The sequence below is a fragment of the Meriones unguiculatus genome, assembly GCF_030254825.1.
Source record: "Meriones unguiculatus strain TT.TT164.6M chromosome 13 unlocalized genomic scaffold, Bangor_MerUng_6.1 Chr13_unordered_Scaffold_34, whole genome shotgun sequence".
In the NCBI taxonomy this organism is placed as follows: Eukaryota; Metazoa; Chordata; class Mammalia; order Rodentia; family Muridae; genus Meriones; species Meriones unguiculatus.
In genome coordinates, this window is record NW_026843646.1 from 10401758 (window position 1) to 10428970 (window position 27213).

The 27213-nt window shown below is 45.1% G+C and overlaps 1 pseudogene; it reads right to left on the reverse strand.

Moving 5' to 3' along the window:
• Nucleotides 1–27213, reverse strand: part of LOC110542452 (neurocalcin-delta-like) — a 72980-nt pseudogene that overhangs the window by 13316 nt on the left and 32451 nt on the right.

Sequence of the window (27213 nt, forward strand, 5' to 3'; positions counted from 1 at the left end):
GATGGGAGGGTACACCTGGATTCCACACATGGCCCCGGAAAACACAGGAACCAATGATTAACATTCATAACTACACAAATGCATGCATGAACGGAAGAGACGATCAGGGTTGCAGTCCCAGGGAGCCAGCATCTGTGCAGCTGGATTTGAAGGTGAATGAGCAGGCCTGGGAATGTAAACTTCTTCTAAGAACTGGGGCAGATGAGAAATCTTTTCTCCAAATAGCTCCAGAAGGGGACACAACCATAAGCACACTTTAATTTTAGTCCAGTGAAACTGAGGTCAGACTTTCAGAACTATAAGATAATATATTTGTGGGCTTGTAAGCCATGAGCTTTGGGGCTCCTTGCTGTAGCAGCCATAAAGACTAATTCAGCTGGCTTCAGCACAGAATTCATGGTAGTGTGGTAAATTCTAGTCTTTCATACCAATATCCGGAAATGAATTCTAGCCTTTTTGTCACTAATACTATTCCAAAACTAAGTCGAGGGAAAGATCTAAGTACAACAAATGGATGATTTCTGAACAGCGTACGTCCCTCCATCTCTATGCAAAGCCTAATTAAAGACTCACTTTCATCCTGGTCTACGCCCTGACCCTGTCAGCATTTGTAGGCAAATGATCATAAATTTTCCTCCCCTCATTCCCCATTAAATGGCTTGAATTGCTGAGTCTTGAAGGGATGGTGATTCAGCTAGGAAGTTGCTTTCAGAGATTGTTATTAAGCTACAAGTGTTCCTTCAACAATGAGACCCTTAGTCCGTTTATGGTGCTCCCTAGCATAGCTGGCCCCGCCTCCCTGCTTCCGAACAGCTGAACAGCTGTTTGCCCAGCTTACCACAGACACTCAGCAGACAGTGACTGCTTTGAAGTAATCAATGTTTTCCTAAGTGGTGCAGACCAGCTAGGACAAAGACAAGAATATCCCCACAAATAGCTTCCTGTGACAGGGCTTAGAGAGTGTAGGCTTTCAAAAAGGGAAGGAATAAAAGATTAAAAAACAAAAAACAGAAACAAAAACAAAACCAGACCGTGGAGCTCAGTGAGGTACACTGAATTCCAGTTCATCCCAAATAACTGATGATAGGGATCAGCCTAAGAATGTGATGGACTGTGTGGACTGTCAGCTTGCAAAATAGCCCTGGGTATGAAAATGGTTTGAGATTTAATTTAATCTCTTCGATGATCTAAAGTCACTTCAGGTGCTTGTGGTGTTCGCAGCCATGAGTATTAACCATCAAAGGCATGGGGGTGTCCAACGGTTGAAGAATTTGAGTCTTCTATTGACAGGCTTCTTAAGAACCTCAGCCTTACACACGCATGTCTGAAGTTCAGGTCTGGACACTTATGAGGGCCTGGGAGTGGCCTAGGGCACTTTACAGTGAGGGGCAGGCCTCCATCAGGTTGAGCACACCTTCATGTTTCTCACCAGGCTTGAACATGGTGGAAGACCCTTCAGGGTCTGGGGTCTGCTGTCGTGTTCTGCATGTCCCAGCGTTCTCCTACCTGCTCTTCCAAGCCACATTCCAAAGCACGGGGCAATGTGACCTTCCTGAACACTGTTCCCCTTGCCAGGGCCTTTGCTGAGCTATGGATAGCAGATGAGTGCATAGCTGCATCTCCATTCTCGTAAGCTCATGTTCCTTACAGTCTTGCTATCTACAGGTTCATCAACAATGGCTGCAAAAACCACCAGGAAAATTGGGCAAAAACCAAAACAAAACAAAAAACAAAACATTAGAAGATAACACCATGGCTCTTGGGCATTTCTGTTTCAGATTCCAGTTAGGAAGAAGTTTTGTCCAAAATGAGTATAGCCCTTTCCACTCTTCCAAGGGCAGAGCCCAGCGCTCTGAGATAGAAAGGCCTGGAATGCAGCAAAGTCCGCACTGGGGTGTGTGGGAGTTTGCCTAGTACTCATGAACCCCCTGGTTCTGTTCCCAGTACCAAATAGTAAAACAACACATAATAGCAAAAAAGCCTAGTTAGGATGAAAGCTACAACTGAATGTCATGTGTTCCCGAAGCTCTGCACCTGAAGGTCTGGCCCTGCTGAGAAGTGGTAGACTCTCTAAGAGGGGGCCTGCTGGGCTCATCTTCAGGTAGTCCGAGTGAGTCTTCAAAGGAGACTGCGGCACCTCAGTCTTTTTCTCTTTCACTGCTTGCTGGCCATGAGGTGAATGGTTTTTCTCTGCTTCACACTCCCGACCCTGATGTAATGTTTTGCCACAGGCCCAGACTCACAGAGGGGACGAAATCTACAAAACTGTAAGTCAAAACAAACCTCCTTGTAAGTTGATTGTTTCAGGCATTCATTATAGTTACAGAAATCAAACCTTGGAATTTTAATTTTTGTTTAACTATCAAAAAATAAGGGAAATCTAAGGTGCAAAATGATAAGCAGTTGTCCTACCTCCACTTGTGGGGGCATTAGAAAAACTACTTTGATAAGATGTATCAAGAGATCTTAGAAATATTGACCCAGCTTTTGGGATTCCATCCTAAGAATGGAAAGAAAAACTTTATATAGAAAAACTTTATATAGAAAGATTGACTTTTTTTTTTAAGACATGATTTCTCTGTGTAGCCTTGGCTGTCCTGGACTCACTTTGTAGATCAGACTGGCCTGAAATGATCACAGGTATGCACCACTGTACCTGGCAGATTTATTTTATTTTTAAAGAATAAATCATTTATAATGAAAACTGGAGGTAACCTAAATATCCAACAGTAGAAAATTAAGTAATTTTAATATACTGTAGGATTATTATGCATTTTATTAAATATTTTTATAAGACATCATTATAAACACAGAAATACTTGTGTTACTCTGCAAGATGAAAATGGCAAGGTAGAAAATAACATACACCTTACAGACGTAACTGAATATTTTTAATGCATGGTAAGAGGACCAGGAAATATATAATTTAAAAATCATCATATTAAAAATTATCAAGAAATATATCATTTAAGAAACTGTCCTACCCACAAAAAAATTTTAAAAATAAAAAAAAATTGAGGGTAGGATGGAATAATGAATACTTTTCTCTTAATATTCTGCTTTATTGTACAATATGGGTGCTTTGGGTGCATGTATGTCCTGTGCTTGCAGTACCTGTGGACGCTAGAGGAGGACAGTGTATCTCCTGAGCCTGGGGTGACAGACTGTTGGGAACCACCATGCTGGGAATTGAACCCTGGTCCTCTGGAAGAGCAGTCAGTGGTCTTAGCCACTAAACTATCTCTCAAGCCCACCCCTTTATCTGTCCATCTTTTACATTAGCTGTCCCCCTCTGCAGAGGAGGGGAAATGCTTAAGATCTATATCACTGAGTGATTATTTTGGTATGGCCTGTTACCCTCTGGTGGAAGGAGAGCCACTGGTGGCCATTCAGAAGAGAGAAGTGCTTGGAGAGCGATTCCTGGGTGAGGCAGTGTCACCAGAAACCCTCATCTTGCATCTTCCTAACGTTTGTGCTGTAACTGCCCATGCAGGCTCCACCTGAACATGACTACTGTTCAGTCACAGCTCTATTGTAGTCTTTTCAGCTCTGTCCAGTTTCCCTTGTCATGGTCCCCAACATTCTCCGCAAGCTAGCCATCCTCTATCCTAATATGCTAACCCCACTCCTACAGCAGCTGACTTCTTTTATCTCCTTGTTCCATCCCTTCCTACCCAACGCTACCATTTTCCCAGGGCAGCAGCTCTATCTCAATAGGACATTTGCCCAGAAGCCCTGCAATGAATGTGACCTCTGAGCTGAGCCCTCCAAGAATCCAAAACCCACGCCCTTGACCCACCTCCACCACGTGGTTCTCTACCGAGCTTCCCTCACCTACCTAGAGGTGAACGGCAGCCAGCTCCCGTGGTCTCTGTCATCATCTAGTTCTTAGTAATGGCGGTAGCAGAAGCTCTCCAAGTCTCTCCTGAGCCCTCAGTGAATCTCCTTAGCTTTGTCCCCAGACCCCACCCACTGCTCAGCAAGCTGCCATTACCACGAGCCTACCAGCACCACCTTCTCCTGTTTGCTTCAGTGAATTTACTCAAACCGAGTGGTTTGGGGAGGCCAAACTCAGCGTTTCTTAGTAAAATGAAGAAGCTCTCTGTATTTGCATCCTGGATAGGATAAAGAGTCCAGACCCTACAAAGCTGTAAATTAAGAACAGTGATCTTGACTATGTGTTTGGTCCTGGGCATTTGTGGTGATTTGAATAAAAATGGCACCCATAGGTTCATATGTTTGAAATCTTGGTGCACAGTGGAACTGTTTAGAGAAGTTTAAGAGGTGTGGTCTTGTTGGGCTCTGAGGGTACAAAAGCCCACACCAGGTCCAGTCTCTCTCTCCCTGATGCCTATGGATCAGGATGCAAAGCTCTCAGCTACTGCCCTAGCGCCATGCCTGTCTGCTTGCTTCCTACTTTGATGATCACGGACTAACCTTCCAGAACTGTAAGCAAGCCCCCAATTAAATGCTTTCTTTTATGAGAGTTGTCTTGGTCACAGTATCTCTTCACAACAGAACGGTAACTAAGACAGCATTTCACATGGGGAGGTAAATCTAAACTTAAACGAGCCCCATGACAGGCAGTCCCACTTCACAGGTGAAGACACTGCTTGTGTTGACTGCTGATCAAAGCCACAGAGGTGGTCCCTGAAAAACGCAGGTGGGGACCCAAGCCAGGGCTTTGTTACTCACGCAACTTCAGAAGACGTGACCGCAAACTCTATGACTGAGCAGGTCGTTATATTGACCAATGGGAAGACTATAACAAGGGTGGCCACCAGGGAGAGCCCTGTCTCTCTGCAGTGTGGGAGCCACCCCAAAGCCCAGGTGACTGCTGACAGGAGAGCATGTGCAGGCAGCAGAGTTGCAGCTCCTGGGTTTGCAGGAAATTCTGACCAGTGGAGATTTTTATGCCATTTTTGGGCATGCAAATTCAAACTTTTCAAAAAGTTAACTGCCTCAGAAACACACCAGATTACACACTCAGTCCCAATTCTCCGGGTGCCTCTTGGGTCTTTCTTGTGACACATGCTTCTCCCTCTAACATGCCAGGGCCCCTACCTACACGATCTCCAGCATTTCTGCCTTGCTGATGTAGCCATTACCGTCCAGGTCGTACATGCTGAAGGCCCACTTCAGCTTCTGTTCCAGCTTGCCCCTCAGGTCACACTCAGGGCTATGATCAACTCTCTAAAGTCTATTGTCCCGTCTCCATTTGCATCAAAGGTACGAAAGACATGCTCTGCAAATTTGGAAGCATCCCCATAAGGGAAAAAGTTCCCATATATTTTCTTAAACTCTTCCATTGATAAGTGTCCACTGGGGCAGTCTCTCAAGAAGCCTTTGTACCACTCCTGGATCTCATGCTCCGGGAAGTCCGTGATCTCCAGTAAGTCCTGCATGACTTCAGGGCCCAGCTTGCTGTTCTGCTTCACCATTCTGGCCACGAAAATTCAACTGCAGAGAGAAAAGAAAATACACATCATAGTTTGTAGAGCTGTCCTACGTGATTATCGGGTGTTGTTCCTTGGGAAGAGGGAAAAGAGCGTTTTCATGCAGCCTTCCCTGACTGTGTGCGGTGAGGGGCAGCATGTGTGTGTGTGTGTGTGTGTGTGTGTGTGTGTGTGTGTGTGGCAGCGTGTGTGTGTGTGTGTGTGTGTGTGAGGAAGCATGTGTGAGTGTGTGTGAGTGTGTGTGTGTGTGGCAGCATGTGTGTGTGTGTGTGAGGCAGCATGTGTGTGTGTGTGTGTGTGTGAGGAAGCATGTGTGAGTGTGTGTGTGTGTGTGTGTGGCAGCATGTGTGTGTGTGTGTGGCAGCATGTGTGTGTGTGTGTGTGAGGCAGCATGTGTGTGTGTGTGTGAGGCAGCATGTGTGTGTGTGAGTGTGTGTGTGTGTGTGGCAGCATGTGTGTGTGTGTGTGTGTGTGTGTGTGTGGCAGCATGTGTGTGCGTGTGTGTGGCAGCATGTGTGTGTGTGTGTGAGGCAGCATGTGTGTGTGTGTGTGAGGCAGCATGTGTGTGTGTGTGTGTGTGTGAGGCAGCATGTGTGCAGTGTGAGGCAGCATGTGTGTGTGTGAGGCAGCATGTGTGCGGTGCGTGGCAGCATGTGTGTGTGTGTGTGTGTGTGTGTGTGCATGGCAGCATGTGTGTGTGTGTGTGTGTGTGTGTGTGTGTGCATGGCAGCATATGTGTGTGTCTGTGTGTGTGTGCGGTGTGTGGCAGCCTGTGTGGTGCAAAGTGCTCACATGGCACCTCCGGAGCCAATGCTACAGTGGAGTCCCATGATGCAACTCAAGCAAGCTTCACCAGGAACATCTCAGATTCACTATGTGTTTGATTTTGAGTTAATTGAAAACTATTTTTAGATTTACTTGTTTATGTGCTTGAGAGTTTAGTCTGCATAATGTGTTTGATTTCATCCTCCTGTGGTTAGTGCCTGAGGTTAGAAGAGGGATCCCCTAGAAGTGGAATTATGGATAGTTGTGAGCAGACTATCCAGGGAACTGAACTGGGGTCCTCTGGAAGAGCAGCAAGTACTCTTAAGCCCTGAGCCACCTCTCCAGACCTGGAATTAATATTGCCAATTGCTCACATCCTCCATATTCCCTGGTGGGATCTTCTGTGGAGTCCTGACCTACAGCAGAGAGCTTTGCCCTACAGTGGCCCAGGAGGCCGGGATGCTGGGCAGGTGAGATTATTTGATGCATTTTCCACACAAATCACAGTCTCACAGCATGCATGGGTTTAGCAGGATTTATCTCCACTGTACATTAAGGAGTGTTTGTATTTTTAAGTATTTTTTCATTGAAAAAGGTTTATTCACTTATGTGTACGTATATGTTTGAATATACAGAGGCCAAATGAGGGTATCACATGGTCTTTGCTGCTACCCTTCACCTATTTCTTTAAGAAAGGGTGGGGGCAGGTTTTTTTTAGGCTAGGCTGGAAACCAGCCAGCAAGTTCCAGCAATCCTCCTGTCTCCGCCTCTCCCAGAGATGGGGTTACAGATCTGTACTGTATGTCCACTGATTGCGTGGTGCTTGGATCTGAGCTGGGAACCTCATGGGTATACAGCAAGGGCTTAACTGCTGAGCTGCCTCCCTAGCACCATGTTTCCATTTGTAAAGTAGAAGTATACACTCCCGTGTTACTCTTTTCTTGGCACGGTGTGGGGGAGGAAGTGCCTTCCATGGGGGTGGAGGTGTCGCTCTCAATACTGGCTTCCACTCACATATCCAGTTAGTGTTCATTCAGCCTTTCTCAGACTTCCAGAGATGTGGATGCCAAGAGTGAGATGTGACCTTTCCCTTAGGACACTCAGCCGTCGGTACACAGGGGGTGGTGGTGGCAGTGAGGGGACCCATGGAGGCAGAAGACTGGGTCCGGTGCGGTGGTACATGGGTGGTACATGGAGGAGGGACACTCTGGGGGAGGCTAGAAAGGGGCAGAGGTGCCATCACAGGACATTGCTCAGAGGGGATAATGCCTGACTTTAGTCACGAGCTTTCAGACTGTTGTGTAGTGTTCTAGTTTCCTGTCTGTGAATGATAAAATTCTCTAACGAAAATCAACTTAGTGGAAGAAGGGTTTGTTTCAGCTTGCAGGCCACACTCCTCCACTGAGGGTAGCCAGGGAAGGAACATAAGCAGGAACTTGAAGCAGGGACTGTGACAGACTGCTGCTTGCTGGCTTCCTTGAAGGCTCAAACCATCTTAGAGAATGGTGCTGCCCACAGTGGTGTAAGGCCTTCTATATCAATTAGCAATCAAGACAATTCTCCAAAAATATACCCATAAGCCAATCTGCTCTAGGCAATTCCTCTCCCAATTGCCTCTAGGATGCTTGGGTGACAGGCAGTGCTCAGTAGGACTTGTAGTCTGTATATACCCCTTCACACAGAAGCGGCTCTGCCCTTTCACTTCAGACGACCTGAAGGACAACAACCTGACCTCTGATTTTTCGTTTTGGGATTCTTGTCATTTGTATTTGTCTCTCCTGCTGCTGTCTACTCTGCAGGCAGATCTTAATGGCTGTTAGGCTTTGCCTCTCCAAGGTCCATCACAAAACACACTGTGAACTAAAGGCAAACAAACAAACAAACAAACAAAAAACAAAACTAAAGAACAAGTAGGAAAAGCATCATGGGTAATCAGAAGGATGACTAATTACTAGATGGACACAGATGCTAGACTTGGAAGACTAGTCTCCCGGAAGCAGGCTGGCTTTCTGGTGCTATTCATCGTGCTGGAAAGCACCAGGTGCTTGGAGTTACACCTTGGTCTCAGGGCCTCTGATACCAAACTGTTTCTGAGGCCCTCATTCACGAAATTCCTACCGGGCAGCATTTGTGTGGCTCACAGGGCTCAAATTTCGTTTGTAAAATCCATAGATCAGGAAATAGGGATCGTCATCAATCACCTGACTGGTTAGTTTTGACTTTAGGTACTTGTAACTGATACATAAAATTGAACATATGTGGCTTCCAATGTGAAGTTTTTATAGAGACATGCCTAATGTGATGATTAAATTGGGCATATGCATATTCAGCCTCGCAAACACTCACCATGTCATTGTGATGAGAGCATTCATCTTCCTTCCTAGCTATTTGAAAACACAATACATTAATGATACCCCCTACTTTGCAGAACACCGGAGCCTAAGCCCCCCATCGAGCTGTGGCACACCCTATCTCACTCCTTTCTAGGATCTGAGTTCTGCATTGAGGTGGGAACCCGACTCAGCTCACATACAAGCTACCTCTGAGGGGTAGGTTGAAGAGGGTGTTCCTTCAACCTACAACAGCTGCAAGGAGACCTCATCCAGGTCCCTACATTTATACAGAGACAAATTAACTTACAGATGAAGCCCAGATTGAATAACAATCCAGTAACGTTCACTTTCCTCCTCTGGAAGTGAAAATCCTCCCAAATGAAGAGGGAGCAGTTTATGAGAATTTTAAAACCCTCATTTGGTTGTGACATTGGCAATTTGCCTGAGGCCAGAATTCAGAAACAAAAGTTGATACATAATGCATAGGTTTGAAGGGAACCAAAACACTTAATGAAATTTACAAGTGATTTCAAGTTCTTTCAGGATCTCTGTAGACCTCCCCTCTTGGTGGATGCCATGGCTTCCAATCAGATTGCCACTATCCAGTTTTGTTATATGCAAATCATCTGGTACCTGAGTTAGGAGGGGATTGCTATTTTAATATTTCAATCTACCTATTCAAATAAATCATTTCTTTTCCTGTAGAAACAAAGTTCTATTTCTTAAAAACCAACTTAATGTCCTTTTCCAACCTTTACAGAGTACTTCTCACTTATTAGCTGCTTTATACAAGGAACAAATTGCCTCAACATTTTGGCTAAGTCTCTCACAAGACTAATCTGTGTGCAGCTATTTTTCAGTAAACACTAATTAAAGCACATTAACAAACTCATTAACACAGAAAGACCGTAACACAAAGAATAGAGCATAGCTTGGTTGTTTGGGAAGCAGGTGTTTGCAGCTTAGTCCAGTCTTCATCTCTGTAGTTGTCAACAAATACTTGACTGAGGACTGGTGTCTCAACCTGAGGAAGCCATCTACCCTTGCTTAGTCGGACACACGACAAAAGCCTGAGAGACCCATGACAGGCTTTCGTTCACTGGGTAGAGAGGCCTGAAGGTTGTTTGCCTGTGGGAAACAGGACTGTGTGCCTATTTGAATCCAAAGAAGGGCACAGAGAATACTGTCAGGGAAATACTACATTAAATAACAGTCGGGGAAAAAAACTGCAGAAGCAACAGTTTCACCTTGGGTCAAATCTTCTTCATCTCTGCACACAGTCATTAACTGATTTTGAGCATAATGGGACAACTGCTCAGGACATAGAAGTGAAGTGCTTGTGTTCAGGGACTGGAGAGAGTTCATTAGGAAGAAGCACTCCCCTTTCAGAGGACGTGAGTTCCGTTCCTACCACCCACAGTCCACATTAGGAGGCTCACAATTGCCTGTACCTCCATTCCTAGGATATCTGCCATGAACAACGGCACACACATGCACATATATAGACATAAACAAAATAAGATTCTTTTAAAAAGAAAACATTTAGGTTCAAAGGCTAGTTCTGTTGTTTAATGGTTGAACAAACCATTTAATTTGGGGGTGCATCTCAGTGAAATGAATTCAATACTGCAATTTCACTGCCTTGATATGAGAATTCAATGAGGTGGTCACACATATAAAGTTATAGTATTGAATTAGGAATGGTTTTCATCGTAACCATAAAGACTGGTGTGTTGCGAGTTTGGTCCCCAGTGGTACTGAAATGAAAGAGCTGTTAAAAGTGAGGTCCAGTAGAAGGTAGGTAGGTAATGGTATTCCTCCATCACAAATGATGTAATGCTCCTTTGAAGGAGAGAGGGTGAATCCCATGGATTACTTCCTGAGACAATGGGTTATTACAAAAGAGCTGGCCTGGCCTCTTTCCCAGATCCCGGTTTCTCACCTTGCCATGTGACCTCCCTCTCTGTCATATGTGTTTCTACCATGTTGTGATATGATCTGAAGGCTCTAACCAGAGGTCAAACAGACAGAATCTGAGAATCTGCCCAGGTGAAATCTTCAACTCTAGACTTATAAAAGTCTCTGTGTCAATATTTACCACCTAATCGTAGTCTTCCAACCTTTAAAACTATGAAGTAAATGTCCTTTCTGTGTGAATACAGCCCCAGATATTTGTTTTCGCAAAATAAGAGACTAAGACAATGGTCCCTCACACATTACTCTGTAGCATCTTAGCCACCTGTGATAGGCAGGGCAGGCTTTCTCCATTTTATTAGCAAAGAGATCAAAACTCAGAAAAACTAATTGACACGACCTAGGTCAAACAGCTTGTGGAGAAGCCATGAGCCTAGACTGCTGTCCATTGGCTTTCACTCTGCCCTATATCCTTTATGAACATGCAGAAATTACAACAGTTTAATAAAGAGTTAGAAGGAAGCAGATGAAAAGGAGCAGACAGTCTCCTGTTGTAACCCCTTTACACCACAAATAGGTACTGAGTATCTGTCGGGAGAGACACAAGACAGGGGACAGGTAGGCAAAGAGCCTTTTATGGAGTTTATAGTTGGCGGCAAGAGACATACAGAAAGAAAAAAACAGTAAGAGAAGTGTTGGGTGTACATGTGCAGTGGAGAAGGTAAAGAGTAGAAGGGGGAGTGCCCGGAGGGTTAGAATTTCAAATGAGAAGTCAGAGAAGACCTCACTGAGAATGTGCCATGGCCAGAGCAGAGCAGGGAGAAGGTCACATGGGTAGTGAGAGCAGCTAGCTAAATTGTTCTGAACAGGGTCTTAGCATGACCCAGAATGTGGCAGAGTGGAAACATGAGAATTGAGAACAGTGGGGCCATTGGGCCAGTGCTGTGGACATTGTGCTGAGACAGACTAAAAAGAGAAAAACCGAGGGGGGCCAGTGAGGAAGGCCCTGTGTTGGAGTAACCTTCCTTCACATTGTGTGAGGAAACGTCTCTGGACTGTTCTGACAGAGAACTCAGTGCTGGCAGGATACTGCTATTGTCAATTCTGTGTCCCACCACTGGGTGTTCTAGTTTGTGAATGTTTGACTTTCCTCATTTACCTAGAGGCACTCTAAAAGATGTTCAAGTGTTCTCTTACTGCTGTTTGGTTATAATAAAGAGCTAATGACCAATTTCTGGAGCAGGAAGTAGAGGACAGAGCTTCGAGAGAGAGAGAGAGAGAGAGAGGAAGTCTGGGATAAGAAGGCAAATATGAAGGTTTTGGAACAGACACAGAAGAGAGCAGAAGGGCAGAGCAGAGCAGAGGTCATAGGCAAGAATAGTTGGGTCAAGTCTAGATGGTAGATGAGAATCTGCCCAGGTGAAGTCCTCAACTTTAGACTTATAAAAGTCTCTGTGTCATTATTTACCACTGGTGGGTTGGAGGAAGTCCTATAGCCCTTCAGTGACCTAGACACAGGCTGTGCTGGCTGGAAGGGTGGTTACAGCAGGAGAAGGGACATGTAGCTGGATTCTAGGCAGCGGCCTTGGGTTGTAAAGTAGAGAACAATAGCAACAAACAGAACTTCAGCTGGATGCTGAGTGTCTGGCCTCAGTAGCTCCAAGGATTGACACAAAGTTGGGGAAAATACAGAAACAGGGCTTTTCGGTGAGTCAGGGCACATGGTAATCCCTAGATGTCTACTAAAAGTGCAGCTGCAGAAGACGAGCTGCTGAGAGCCCAGAAGTCTGGAGTCAGGAGTCCATGGAGCCAGCAGCAGACAGAGCTTACAACACTCAGTCTCGGAAGCCAATTCTCCTGAAGACTGGGTCCTTATCACTGTGACATTCGGACCTTAAACAATGGGATGGAACCGGCAAAGGAGAGTGAGGAGGCAGAGCTAGTGGGAACATACAAAGAGTCTGAGTCCTACCCCTCAGTGGGCATGCTTCACACCCAGTTCTGCCCATCAACCCTAGTTCAAGGCTGCCCTGAAAGCTCCTGGCTTCCTACTGAATCTTGTCAGCTTTCCCAGATTCCCATCTGCTCCATCTCAGTAAAGGCCTCCCCCCTGCCTCCAGTTGCTCACCCCAGGACTCAAGGATCGCCTGTGACTTCTTTCACTTTAATTCCATTGGCATGGGACATTGATTTTCTAATCAAAATTTCAAATCCACCTTGCCTACCATCTTCATCACCACCCCAGTGAAGACGACAGTGGTCCTCACTGCTCCTCTAAGACCTCCCTTGCCTGAGCTCTTTTCATCTAATTTCCTTTCTTCTTATCCCAGTTCTCATCTATTTTCCACTCAGCGCCTACGATGACTTTCTAAAAACACAAGCCATACTATGTCATACCACTGCTATGTTCTCTCTCTTGCTTGCTTTGGATTTCGAGATAGGGTGTAGGAGCAGAAGTTGGCTTCAAATTTGAAATGTTCTCTGTGCCACATGCCTGTCTTCTCAAAATCCTACAGGGCTCCCCATTACCCTCAGATTGTGTGGTCTGTACTCCCTCTGCTTGCCCACAAGCTGTGCAGATCCTGAGTAGACTCCTGCAGTCTTTCCACTGCAGACACCTGGCTCACTTAATGATCTTTGTTTCAGTTCTGCTTTTCCCCAGGTGGGTCCATGTCCCGCAGGTGCTTCATTAAACACTGACATCCTATTTTCAATAGTTTCCTCCAAGAAGGGTAGTGTGGAATTTCTTAACTTATTTTGGGCTACACCCAATCTTCCAGGGGGAAGAGAAAGAGAGGAAGAAAGAAAGAAGGAAGGAAGGAAGGAGGGAGGAAGGAAGGGAAGGAAGGAAGAAGAAGGAAGAAAGAAAAAAGTGTAGAGTTTGGTCAGAGATGGAAAAGAAAAACATGTGAAGCCAGTTTTTCCATCAAAGAAGAAAAGAAATCACAACCCCAAACAAAATAAACAAAAACCCCACCCCTCCTCCAGTAAAGGCAATGGCGACTAGCCGATGTTCTTTCAAGGGCAAGACCTCCCTTCTTCCCTTCTGCATCTGAGCAGGGAAGGAGGAAGCCTTGCACTTCTGTGATTCCCCAAAAGGTTTTGAAAACTCTGTAGCTTCATTCCTCAGCTCCCAGAATTAGATTTTCCAGGGAAAAGCCCATAACTTACCCTAGACAGCCTGGCTAACTTTGGAGGGGAAGTCTCAATGTAAGCTGCACTGTGGTCTCCTAAAATGGTATTTGTAAGGTGCTAGCAGCTGAAGTCAAGTCTGCTGCATCCAAAACAAAGAATCCCCAGAAAAGAGCAGGGTGATGAAAAACGTCTGTCCCCTGTGGAAGCTTCATCCTGTCCACTAAGCATGGTTTTGACTCTTCTGTTTCAACTACAAAAACACAACTAGAAAAATGTCAGGAAAATTATAAACGCTATGGATGAATGGAGAGGTGTGCTGTTTTTCATGACTTGTTTTAGATGCCATCTGACTGATGGTTAAAATCCTCAAATTCATTTCTAGGCTGTCTGTCTATGGTTCTCAGTGGAGAAAAGCATGACTGGGCAAGAAGCCGAGGGACCTCTGTTCCCTCAGAACTTCCCTTCAATAAACTCAGCGGAGTGTGACAGGAGGCCACCCAAACCAACACAAGGACACAGGCAGATTAGGAAATTAAACAGTGATGCCTCAAGGAAGAGGTGAGGTATGAAAGGAGGACTGGGGAGCTGTGTGATAGCCCTCGACCACATTTTTCTCCTCCAGCCTGTGGTATGGGCACAGGACTCGCAGCTTGCTGAAGAGGTTGGCGAGATGGCACCACAGTTAAATGAGCTTGCTGCTCTTGCAGAGGACCATTTCAGTTTTCACTGAAAAGTGGACCATTCAGTTTCCACACCCAAATGGCAGCTCACAGCTACAGTTTTAGGGGACCTCTTCTGGCCTCTTTGGACCCGTGCACACAGGTGATACACATAAATTCACACAGGCTGGCACACAAAAATGATAAAGAAAAAGAAAACTTATGTGGCTTGCTGAAGTCATTTGAACAAATGTACAAAGCCACTGCTTACAGTGAAGTCTCTTTCCCAGGAGAATGGCCCGTATGTCTTGAGTGATGTCACACGCCTGCGCCCACTTTCCCTGCAAAAGGACATCAGCTGAACTGGCACAGAAAATGCTCTTGCCCTGGAGGCTTGATTGATAGTTTTTTTATGTCCCCTGAGGCATGAGATGAGGCCCAGGTTTGCTCTGGGTGAGCTCAGGGGTAACAGTTTCTAAGGCATTGGAGACCTTGCATTTTAGGCTAGGCAAGGATTGGCCTTTGGCTCTTTCCAAAGTTTTCTTTTTTACATTAATGTCAATAAAACATGTATTTTGATAAAAAAAATCTAAATAAAGCATTGTCTAACAATATTCTAACCTCCTCTTAAAATATAGAAACATTACTTTTAACTAAGCTCATCACCAAAGACTGCATCATTTTGGTAGTTTCTTGCTATCTGCATGGGATACATTCTGAGATCCTGTGTGGATGCCTAAATCCAAAGAGAGTACCAATCCTATTCATAGCTATGCTGGTTTTCATATACATATATATCAATGATAAAGTTTAATTTATAAGTTGGAAACAAGAGATTAATAAAAACTTACAAGAAAATAAGGCAATTGTACTGCAATAAAGGCCATTGAATTGTTTGTTGCTAGAGTTTTCCATGAAGCAGTTTTGGATATAGGTGGACATAGGTAACAGACACTGCCAGCAGGTGAGGTGGAGGAACAATGTGACTGGCTGTAAAACATTTCACAACCTGTGCTTGGTGGCTCACGCCTTAACCAGCACTCAGGAGGTGTGTGTGTGGGGGGGAGAGGGCTCTGCAAGCTCAGACCAGCTTGGTCTACTAGTGCATTCTCGGCCAGCTGGAGTCATATGGTGAATAACTTTCTTTGAAAAAAAAAAAATCTAAGGAATAAGAGGCTGTAAAAAATGAGAAACCAACTAGCCTGAAAGCACGTTAGAGAAAACAGCCAGCTTCTCAGGCATCCCTTCTGCCGTCAGCTGGTCATCCAGCTCATGTCTGGTTCTACCCTTCCTGCATAATCCATGGTCAGCATTTGGAGGCTCATTTACCCCGTCCATGTAAATGAGCCATGAGTTAGTGGACAGGCCCCATGAGATGGTCACTGTCCAGGCCTATTCGTACTATACAGCTGACCCAGCACAGAGACCGTGTGAGTGTCAGAAGTCAAGAGCTTTGGAGAAAGTCCCTATGTCCATGGCCACTTGACTGCTGTGGCAGACTTGACTACAGCCACATTATGGGGTAAGGCTGGGGGTACACTGTGGCCTCAATAGTCTCTCAGGGTTGCCGCAGTCCAACCAGATGGAGTTGCTTGGAATTCTGATCTCAAGCAATGTCTGCTCAGCTTAAGGCACTAAATATTCTTATTTTTAATCACAAACTATGGCTTAACAGTAATCACTGTGACAGCAGAAAGGGCACAGAGCTTCCTAGACTAGGGGAGCAAACAGATCAGTTTCAGCCATCCAGGCCAATTTGCTTACCAGCAGCTGGAGGACCAGAGGCTCATGTCCCCAATTTTAGACTTCCTCTGGGGGCCACAAATGCATTTAGTAAATGGCTCCAGGCCCCATAGAGTCCAAGAATAGTTCATAATTTTTAAAATTTATTTGGCATATGGCTTCCGGGCTTAGAAGGGATAGTTCTATAAAAATACTCCTACATGGGGTAAGGAAGTAGCAAGAGTCTGCGGTTTGGGACATAGTTCATAGAAGTTTTATTAATATTTTTCTTTGAAAGTCTGTGATTTCACTCCAAGGATGAGAGTTATGAAGCAATGAACAGCCGTGACATGCAGCTGTGGTCCCAGGGGAGGGTGACCTATCTGCTCCCACCTCCACCCCTGCTGTTTCCCCTGGCTGGGAGGTTTCTGTTGTTTGAATGGCTGATTATGCTAAAATGTATTCTGGGATTCCTCATCCTGACTAGCATGGCAGGATATACTATCTATCTACAAAACACGTGCAACAGTTGTGTTTTGGATGTAGAGCACGAGACACCCATTGACCAGATAGGAGAAGTTATGGAGTGCCTTATGTGATGCTCCTGCAGGGTAGGTGACAACTAAATCAGAGTCACTATTATAGCAGTGTATCATGTGGCCCTGGGGACACGTCTCCTCCTCTTAGTTACTATACAGTAATTAGGCACAATTGACACCTATGTCCTCATGCTGTCCAGAGGACTGAATGAGAGAAAGAGAACCTCCTGCTGCTGAGCGATGGAAAAAAAAATCAACATCATGCCTGGCTCCAGCAGATGTTCAATAAACACCATTAACCTAAGTAAGATAAGGGTACTGTCCCATTGGCATACTTATAGAAACAAGTGCTCCAAGGGTGTGAAGGAATTCTCCCTCTTGCCCAGTGTCCAGGAAGGTGATGCACAAAGAAAAAGAGCAGGAGCCATTTCTCTCTAGCCTGACTCCCATTTGGGTCATTACCTAGCTATGAAAAATCTTTGTGGGTCTGTACTCCAGGAGGCTAGCCCCTAGGTCAATGTTTTCCATGTGGTGGTCATTATGACAACCAGAAATGAAGTGCATGGGTCCCCTGGGAGTTGTAGCTGATGAGAAGGGCTCTGGATTTCATCCTGCCTTCCCTTCTGGTTCTGGGGAGGCTATGGCTCTGTAGCAAGATACCATGGATGCTTGATGAGCGCCACAAAACAATGACTTTAGCCATGTGACTCTGGAGTTACAGAGCAAAAGTGGTGCTGAATACCTTCTGCAGGCAGAGCCTTTAGCTCCCTGACACCAGTGGTGCCCCCCACTGGCTTTCCTGGATGCTCCTGTTCCATCAGATCTCCTTTATATATGGTAGCCATGTTCTGTACCCCAAAAGGCTGCTCTTTCTACCTAGTTGCCTCCATTTTCTAAATGCCCACTGACCCAACTCACACATACTCAACCCAAATAGAACAGCTCTTTCTCCAGAGACCTCTGGTCATCCAGAGGGCTTCCTTTACACACTGCAGTCACATCTTGCATTTAGCTACATCTGGAATTAGTTATTTACATTTTGTTCCAGATCAGCTTCTCCAGCCAGATGTTAAACCAATTGCAGGAGAGTCTGTCTTGTTTTGTGTTTTCTTTCTCATACTGTGAGAGGAAGTAGTGAGGCAGGCATGATGAGCAGGAGGGAAGGGGTGTCATGTAGATAGGTCCTTTTTGTTGTTCAGTACATCCTGACTAGGCAGGCAGAGAATAACACACAAGGTAATCAGGGAAACTACTGTCTCCTGGTAGGTAAAATACTGCTTTGTGGCTTGACATCTTGAGGTGAAGTAGTTTTGTGCCACCATCTTAGAAATGGAAAGGATAGGGCACTTTCTTGTGGCCCACATAGGCCCACCAGAGAAGATCCCAACAACCAAGGGAGGAAAAGCCACAGTGAGCAACATCTTAGCTCCAGAGCATGCTGAGTGCAATGGGGTGAAATGAAGGTGGTACCCAAGAGGAAGAACTAAGCACTGATGTCAAAGGAGGTAGGGGCCTATAAGAAACTTCTTAAATGTCCACACTGGAGAACTCACTTGTGTAATTTGCTTTGCTTAAACCATGTGTCTCTCAGCTGAAGTCTTTCTTTGAAGAGACAAGAAGATGATGCCTGCTTAGGAGGTATCTGCTGTCACTGACAAGCTGATGACTGTTGTCATGGACAGGCATTTCTTCTGCTGTGGCTCCCTTATTCCACTCAAGGTTGGGCTCTTTGCCCACCTGGACAAAGGCATACAGTACTCTGTTCTTACATAGCTACGGAAAAAGAGATGCATTCCTTGAAGAACCCAGTCCACACTAACAAGGAACCAACACTGTACAGGCAGGACCACACCACAGCTCTTCTACTCACATGACAAGAAAAATACATAGTGTTTCTAATCTTATCCTTTATGGTCTTCTCCGAGAAGACTCAATATTGGCTACATGTCCTATCGTGAGTTTGCTCTCAGTTCAAAGCAGCTAGAAGAGAACCCATCTTCACTACCCATGCCTCGCCTCTTTCACGATAACACCAATATCACCTTTCCAGCGGTGTTTCTCCTCAGATCCCTAGTTAAAATCGTAACGACAGGTCTTCCTTGAGTACTTTACTGTCTGCCTTAGTACTTTCAACCTCCAGCACACTAACAGCTTTATTATATTTATTGCTTAGCTTTCTCTACTAAAATGGAGGCTTCATGAAGTCACAGATTTGGTTTTGTTTTGTTCACAGTCCCCACAATCCCAATACTGTGGGACAAGATTTAGAACAAACTAGTTACTCAATAAAAACCTATTGATTGACTTATAACTCAGTTTGCTCAGTTTTCATTTGATTTGTTCTTTTTTGCTTCTCAGCCTTCTGTTCAGCTTATAAAAATTCTTAGTAAAACAGAGAATACTACTTTTACAATCAAACCAGCTGATGTTTTAAATACACTCATTCTTACACCAACATTGACTGACTCAGAGCACATGCCTATCAGTGCCCTGCGTAACAAACTCAAGTGAAATATAGTACCTTCTTGTATAAATTTACAGAATGTTCACACTATTTTTTCAGTAGATGATTGAAATATTGTGTGAAAGAGAATCTCCATATTAAAGAATCAGAGTAAAGATTTAAGTATTAGCCTAAGGTTAGGTAGCCGAGGGTCAGTGGCAGAGGCAGAATGCTTTGCACTCTCCTTTGTCAGCACAGGGACTGGAAGAAATCAGAGTAGAGGCTTAGGGAGGGTGGTGTGTGTGCGTGTGTGTGTGTGCGCACACATCTTTCTGTTTGTTTGTGTACTCTCTGGTTGCTATTTTTATTCCATATTCAGAGAAAGTAAAATCTAAAGGAATCCATGCTGAATGTATAGCCACAAAGTAATTAGAATGCATCCAAGTGAAGGCTCCAGCATCTGAAGGACAAGCTGTGGGTGCAACCAGGACAAACCAGCGTTATTTTTAGGGCACCTCTGGTATGTCTGGGTGGGCTTACTCAGAGATCATCGTGTGAGCCCACCTCATCACTGTCACACCAGAGAGCTCAAAAATGTTTCCTGTTCCTTCTAGATGCTAATAAGAGTCTGCCTGAACTCCCATGGATGTCTCCAGTCCTCATGTTACAGCAAATGCCATCAGATAGGGCACAGCACTAGAATAAATCAATCAAGCCGTCAATCAAAAAGGGAAGGAAGAAAGGAAGGAAGGAATGAAGGAAGAAAGAAAGGTTTCCAAGTGTCTGTAAGTAGGTCAAACAAGGTTCCGTGCTTCTCTTGTCCCTCACACCTGAGCTGAGGACAGCTAAGGCAGTATCAGACTTACAGCATTAGTTACTGTTTTCATAGTGGTGGCAGAATATTTGACAGAGGCAACTTGAGCAGGATTTATTTTGGCTCATGGTTCAAAGGGACGGCCCGTTATGGTGGAGCGGCTCAGTCTGTGGTGGTGGAGCTGGTGACTGATCACTTCATGGAGGCCAATTAGAAATAAAGATCTCAGGCAGAAACCAGAAGCGAATGCCCTTAGAGCCCCCTGCAGTGGCTTAGCTTGCCAGGTAGGAACCATGTCCATAAGGTTCTACAGTTATCACCATGATCTGGGAGCAAGTGGTCAAGCACATGAGCATGTGGGATGCACAGATGAACCCTAACACCTGCCCCTCTGCTAACCAGGCCTGGCCAAGCAGAAACACCCTGTTGCCTTTGGCCCCCACATATAGGTAGTCACACACTTAAAAATGTCTGAATTGCAGGTCCTGGAAATGTACTGACCTCATTAAAGGCAAGTGCAAAGAAAACCATTTTCTGTCTTTTCTAGATCAATGTAACTTCTGGTCATTCAAGCTTAATCTTGCTTGAATAGAGTTTAGTAGCAGGTGCATCTCAGCAGCCATGGCACCAGCAAGTACAGCCTCTGTGGCAAGCTGCAAAGATGAATTCAGCAGAAGTGACATTAGAGTGGTGCATTTGCCATGCATAACCAGCAAACACCTTAAATTTATGAGGTAAGCAGAGCACATACTCAGAAGCACAAATAAAACCATAATGCAAATGGGTAAAAGTGATGGCCTAATTCTTCTGAAGACTCCAATATGCTTGCTCTCACAGCCAAATTCAGACTTTGAAGATGATTACAACTAAAGAATACCAGAAGGCAATGTGAAATTAATGTGAACAATTTTGTAGAAGGAGAAAGCAGTAAAGGCAGGGTGTGGTATGGTGAGCAGTGACTCTGTTTGAGTAATGGGGCATGGATTTGCCAATATTCCCCTGCCCCTGGGGATGTGTGACAGTGCATGAAATAATAGAAAACATAGCTCCAATTTTCCAGGCCAGTTGCTTGTTTCTTTAAGGGTAGCACTTTCCATCATCATAAAGTTATGCAAAAGGAAGATTTGATTGTATTCAAAGAGAAATTGGTAATAAAAGGATATCGAAGCCCAGTACAAATTACGTGTGAGCAGGTGCCATGGATTAAAAGTGAGTTAGATCCATTTTTCAAAATATTAAAAACTGTATTTCAACAGTGATATTCACTTAGTACAATAACCTGGTCCTTGTCTTAGTCCTCATTAGTTTACAAAGATTCTGAAGCATTTAAAGATGTTTTTGTAGCTTAAGGTTGTCAATGATTAGATTAAGCTAAGTCAAATGGGGAGGGGGTGATTATGAGCCTCAACCCTTAGCAAAGGCAGTTGCCGGCTTCTGGGGAAGGGAGAATTGGTTTTCTTTAAGGATATGGCTGCTGGTAGGTAAACCACGTTCCACTGGATCACCCCACACCTATGAGTTACAGACGGCACAAATTGGATTTGGAGAGTTTTATATTTATTGCAGTGTGTGTGTTTGTGTGTGTGTGTGTGTGTGTGAACATTCTTTAAAGGACATTAACTTGAATGGTAGTGGGAACGGAATCTGGGAAGAGTTGGGGGTAAATATGATCAAACTTTAAATAACTCTGTTTTCAAAGAAAACCAAAGCTTCACATCAGGTAATTCAAAGTTCACTTGGGAATAACCGCAACATAACCAAGAAGTCTCTCTCCCCAGCTAACAGGCAGTTAGACTAGGCAGAACTTTCAGTGGATTTTCCTTCTCCCTGACTTTGTTTTTGGGTGCTGGGACTGAGCCCTGGGCTTAGGCATGCTTAGCCCAAGATCAGCCACATTCTATGGGTTGGCCCCTGCCCACAGGGTCTCGTCCTCAGCCCTGGTGCGTGGTTTAAAGCTTCTGCTGCTGAAGCTTGAGAACATCTTTCCATTCGGAACTTTGGGTAGGCCGGGCATCCTGATTTGATGTTAGTTTATCTGCCATATGTCTTCACTGTCAAGGTCAAACTCAATCAGGAAACAGCCTATGAGAATGTCCGCTAACTTGTATCCCCACCGTGGGAGCAGGAAACAATCAGACTCACCCGGCATCCACAGCTAGGCCTCCTGCCTTTTTTATAGAGAGGAAAGGGGCTCTGTTTATGCAGTACCCTGGGGTAAGTGGAGGGGGTCGGGATGGGCTTGAGAAAGCCAGGCCTTCCTGGCTGCCCAGGGAAACGGAGGGACACAGCTCACTCCCAGCTCACTAGGAGTCCTCACCAGCACGATGAGAAGACCTGACTAGAAGCAGCAAAAGAGGAAACAGCTCAGCAGTTGGTAGTGAGCAAACACCTCTCCTAGGAAGGACCCTCCTTTCCGAGCACCCAGATTGGGTGGATCATAACCCCATGTGACTAAGATCCAGGGGGTAATGACACCTGTGAGTCCCAGGGGACACCTGCACTCATGTGCACACACACTGTCAAAGGCACATAATAAAAAATAAGAAAAATAAATCTGAAGAGGAGAACATTTAGTAATTAAAAGAGGAGAAAATACCTCAAATTTATTATTCACGCTCCTCCATCAATTCAGAATAGTTTATGTTTTCTCTTTTGCATAAAGATGCACTTCACTATTTCAACCTGTCACCTTGGCCGTCCATGAGACCACATCTGGAATCAGCTCTGTGAGGGACATTCCTGAGGGATCATTTGAGGTGGGACTGCCGACCTAGGTCACACCTTCTGGTGACAGCCCACGTAAAGGACATGGAAAAAAGAAAGCTTTGCTTGTTTGCATGCTCATCCTACCCTCTGTGACGAGTTCATCTGCCTGTTGCTGAGGCAGGCACTCCTCCACTATGTTAGAACCTAGCTCATCTGGGTTCCAGCAGAGACTGACGACCCGCAACTCCTTAGGAATACTTGTAGGACTCCTCTAGGACTCCAGCACCAGACTGGACAAACAGCCTTGGGGACTGAACAACCCCTGTATTCTCAGCCTTCCTGTCAGGAGACAGCCATTATGGAACTAGCTGGGTCTTAGAGTTTAAGACACTCTAAGAAATTATATATATTAAAATGACCATATTCATTAAATATTAAGTTGAAATCATTTGTTAAATACTAAAATGAAAATACACATGTATATTAATTTTATCTCTATACACACATACACACATTTATTTTATTAGTTCTATTCCTTTAGAGAACCCTAATACACATCTCTTGCTTAAAATATACATAAGCCTTGACTGAAAAGGGCCCAGGCAGTTTCTGACGGTGTGGAAATGGGTACTGAAACTGGCAGCTGAGACTCAAGTGAGGAGAATCAGCCAACACTTTCTTTCCAACACAGTTTATACAAACTCTGCAAAGATTTTTTTAATACAAAATTAGGATTTGGGGAGATGGTCCCATCAGCCTTACAAGCTTGAGGACCAGAGTTCAATCCCCAGAACCTACACTAAAAAAAGCCAGGCACCATCAACTGCCCATCACAGATGTGGGGCGCTCACGAGGCCCCACTGCTCCCTGAATGGTTTTCTGAAGTTAATGGTTGCTGAAGGAGGGACAGTGATGTCTTCAGTGATGCAGACAGTGGTAAGTGCTCATAATCTAGTAAGTAACCTTCACACGCCTATAAATAATCCCAAGAAGCTCAAGTGGGTCACAAACAAGAAGAGGACTGGTATGGTGGGAGTATTGATGTGGAGGAAGGGGCTCCCCTTTTTTGAAGGGAAGGGAGAGGGGAAAGGGAAAGGAGGGAAGGTGGGGCTGGGAGGAGAGGAGGGATGGGCACCCTTGTGATGTAAATATACTGAAACCAAAAAAAAAAAGAAGAAAGAAAGAAAGAGAGAGAGAGAAAGAGAGATAGAGAGAGAAAGCAGAAGAAGACTTGTTGGGAGAAAGGGTCCACAGGAATGGGAGGGGGATGAGGGCAGTGGGGAGTGGTACAGCCTATTCTTTCTTGGCTACCTGCCCTTACCAGCGTGACCTGCTGTGCAATGCATCTCTATGACCCCAAGCCTAAGAGTCACTCTCGCTTCATCACCTTTCAACGTCCTGGCACCTGCTAAATGTTTTCTGTACACTGTGTCATTTAATCCCCATGACAACCCTGTGGGGAAAGAATAGCGCACCTCACTACACAGACAGGGTACCAAGGCTTAGGGAAATGAGATAATTTCTTCAAGACTGGACAGAGGATGAGCTGAGGGCAGAGTTGAATTCCAGTCACAGGGAACTTGAAGTTCCTGCTTTGTTCACTATGGCACACCATGCCACATATAAGTGAAATGAATGGAACTCGAGAATCTTTGTAATCCTGTGCAATTTATCAAGAATCCCCACACCCACCTTTTAGCTAACCTCCCTGAGTCTGTGACCTACTTATCTCATGTTACAGCAAAGACACTGATGCTCAGAGAGGGAACATCATTGAGGAGGATTTTGGTTTCTGGTGAAAACACAGAATTCAGAAATACTAAGAGTCAAGAAGGGTGGTTGGTGGTGAGCAAAAGATATGGGTTTTGAGGTTAAAGGTGTAAGTTTTAATTCTTGTTCTTTATTTTTTTCTAATTAAATGTATTCATTTATTGTGTATATACAAGCCTGTGGAGGTCAGAGACAATTTGTGGGAGCTGTTTCTCTCCCGTCATGTGAATCCTGGGGGTCAAGCTCAGGTCATCAGGTGTAGTGGTCCCTCTTCTGTCATATACTCACTTGATCCCCTGAGCATGTCATTTAGCTGGTTGGGCCACAAATTCACGTATGTAAAACAATACCTTATGCAGTATGGGTCAGATGAGGTGTGTGGTGAGGCTGAAAACTACCCCAAACACGATCAAGCAACAGCACTGACAATGACAGTTATGGTCCAAGGATCTGTGTCTTTATTTCACGTCCACTTCAGACCTCACAGGGTGCAAGCCACAGAGGCAGGCACAGAGCAGCTCATGCTGACTCAGTCTGGTGATGAGATTAGAGTTTCAAGTCTTTCAGTGCAAAGCAAACTGCTTTCCCTCACTTTTGCTGGCTGGACTTCTGAGTTATTTTTCCTTCTACCCACCTATGTCACCCACATGGTTACCACATACCTCTTAAACATAGTTTCTGGCATATAATGATATAACTTTTAATTGACTAAATCCTTGAAGAACATGACTTTGTAGCTAGCTAAAGACTCACTTTTCTTGTAAAACTCTACCAGGAAGACTCCATGACAGCTAAATGGCGTGCGATCTAGATGATCCTCTTCATTTCCGGTGCTAGGAGAAAGCTGACTGAAGACAACATGAACAGCTGAGGAACCGACAGGCGTTCTCTCAATAGGTCTAGTACTGACACTACACCCCAGAGATTGAACTGTACCCTGTTCAGTCACAGTGACTCGACCAGGAAACCCAGTCCAAATACCCACTGCCTCTGAAAGTCGACGCAGCACACACCAAATGCACACCCAACAGCGATTTCCCTGTTCACACTGACATCCGCAGAACTCTGACATCATCTTGTTGTCTTCTCTCATGATGCAGAGAAGTTGTAATGGGGCTCAGCCAGTGCTGAGGACTGTGTCTCCCTTGCCAGGAACTGGGGTGGGGAAGGTAGGAGCCCCAGTCTGGGCAGTAAATCACAAAAAGAAGACTACAAGAAGCCAAGAGAGATGTTCTCATTGCTAATCAAAACAGGCAACAAAGGATTGTATTTAAGAGCTATGCAGGAGACCTGTGAATTTGCCACAGCCAGTGTGGGATGCAGAGCTCACTTCCAGCATGACATCTTAGTAAGACCCTGATTCCCCCTGGTCCCCAAAAGGTCTGGATGTGTAGCTCGGTGGTAAGGTGGTGACCTAATGAGTGGGAGTCCCTGCATTTAATCCCCGGTAGTAGGGAAAAAAAGAGACCAAATAAATAAAAACGAGAAATAATGAAAGAGAAACAAAAGAATGAAGGAAATAAAGATACATTCATATTTTTTCAGTCTTTATATTTCTTCTCAAAAATCATCCAAGGATCTTTGTTTCCAACAGAGTCCTTTCATTTAATCTCATTTTTCTCAATAAAATGGTATTCTGACACTTCTTTTTGTCATACTTAAATTTTTAAAAGATAAGAAATACTTGGTGCATCCTAGACCTTTTATTCATAAACTACTAAATTGAATTTTTCAAGTTCCCAGTAATTTTCAGATTTTCATCCAAGAAAAGCAGACAATGCTCACAAACAGAGATGATCTGGTGGCCACAGGTCTGGTTTGCATTGCCACTGAGCACATGACAAGAGAGACAGGAGGGAGCCAGAGAGATGGCTGAGTGGTTAAGGGTGTTTGTTGCTCTTCCAGAGGACCTGGGTTCGATTCCCAGCACTCACATAGCTACTCACAACTGTCAATAACTTTAGTTCCAGAGGATCTGGAGCCCTCATACAGACATACATGCATGCAAAACATCAATGCACATAAAAGTAAATCTTTAAAGAGAGAGAGAGAGACAGGAGAACGGCTGCTGACATTAAGGTGCCCGCAGGTTCCTCCCACAGCTTCAGTGGTGTGAAAGAACTCAATGGTGCAGTCCAGGGGTGCAGTTTTTGAGGCTTGTGCTTGAAAACATTCCAACAAGGGAATCATGGCAACTGCCATGGTTCCCCAGCCATGCAGCCCATCCCTCCCCTCAGCTTACCAGAGTTGCTCTTCTGTGCAGAGCCCTGGAGAATGACAGTTCCATGTGCGGAGAGTGCCTCTCTGAGCCACTTGCCACCACCCACTCACCCCTTCCCGCCATGACTACACAAGCTTTGCTTACTTTAGAAAACATCCCAAAGGCTTGAGCTCAAGGGGAGCCTGGCTACCACATTGTTGGCTTATTTTTAAAAAAGTGAAAAAAAAGTCAGATGTATAAAAATTATAAGTATGGGGAGCCAAGATGGCAGCGCCGGGAGAGCACCGCGTTTGAGAAGCAGGACAGCACTCACCATGCAGAGACCAGGAGACTGAACTCTGGGCCCTGAAACTGCATCAATCCTGTTTCCCAGGTGAGGGGAGGCTCCCACGGTGTGGGAATCGGTTGGGTCCACTCACGGCTACCCAGCCAGAACCTGGAAGAAATCCCGGGTAACACAGGCTTTGTGTCTCCGGGCTGGAGCTGCAAGTGTCCCTGCAGCAATCACTTTCCCAGGCTGATCTGTGAGCACAAGGGTGCCTGAGGCTGGGAGTCCCAGCCTCAGGGGGACCCCACTGGGAAGCAATCTTGCCAGACTGATCACGGGTCACCCAGTCTATCCCCGGAAGGTCGCTAGGACGGCGGGTACCCACCGCCAACACAACTGAGCTCCTGCCTCGCAGAGAGCTGCACGCTCAGCTCAGCAGTACAGACAAGATGCGTGCCCCAGTACAAC